Here is a 734-nt window from a genome sequence, read left to right on the forward strand (position 1 = left end):
TTGCTTTTCCCTACTACATTCCAGCTCTTCTAAGCAAGAAGACACAACTCCTCCTCAGAGCTATGTAATGGGCTACAAGGCTGTTCTTGCTTTTATTCTGTTGCACTATTTGGGCTTTCTTAACCAAAAGAAGGGTAGGAATTTAAGGACAGATGTGAGATAACTTGTGAGCTCTTAAATCACTGACCTGTCTACCCAAGAACTGGCACCAGCTGCCAGGTGAGCTGCTAAGCCCAGGGAGGTTTCCCCTGGCTCGAGAACAAGGTGTCTGTGGGGTGAGGGCACAGGTCACCGTGGGCTATGAAGAAATGTTAGAAGCCTTTTGTAAAGCTTTTTTTTAAAGCCTTAAATGAGTTGATTTCAATGCTGTTCAGCTGGTTTAGTAGTCTGAAATGTGGAGCCACAGCCTCCTTTCCCCTTATGATTAAGCTGTAGGTGACACCTCAATCCTGTGTATCACACCACATCTTTACTATGATTGATGTATTTTCCCCTAGACTTTTCTAGCTGTAAGAATTGTGTCCAGAAAACCTGGTTTCATGCTGGGGGACCCAAGCTAGGAGAGATTTGGCTGTCAAACCCCACAGATTTGGCAGGGATTTCCATTATGGTTTAGGCAAGGGAAGGCTGTGGCTCAGCACTGCTGTTAAACTGGCCCAGAACAGCCTCTGACTCCCTCAGTGACACAGAAATGCTGTGACTTTCCACACAAAGCCACCCAAGCACGTTCTGAG

Source organism: Acanthisitta chloris, unplaced genomic scaffold (genome assembly GCF_000695815.1).
Source record: "Acanthisitta chloris isolate BGI_N310 unplaced genomic scaffold, ASM69581v1 scaffold21462, whole genome shotgun sequence".
Lineage (NCBI taxonomy): Eukaryota > Metazoa > Chordata > Aves > Passeriformes > Acanthisittidae > Acanthisitta > Acanthisitta chloris.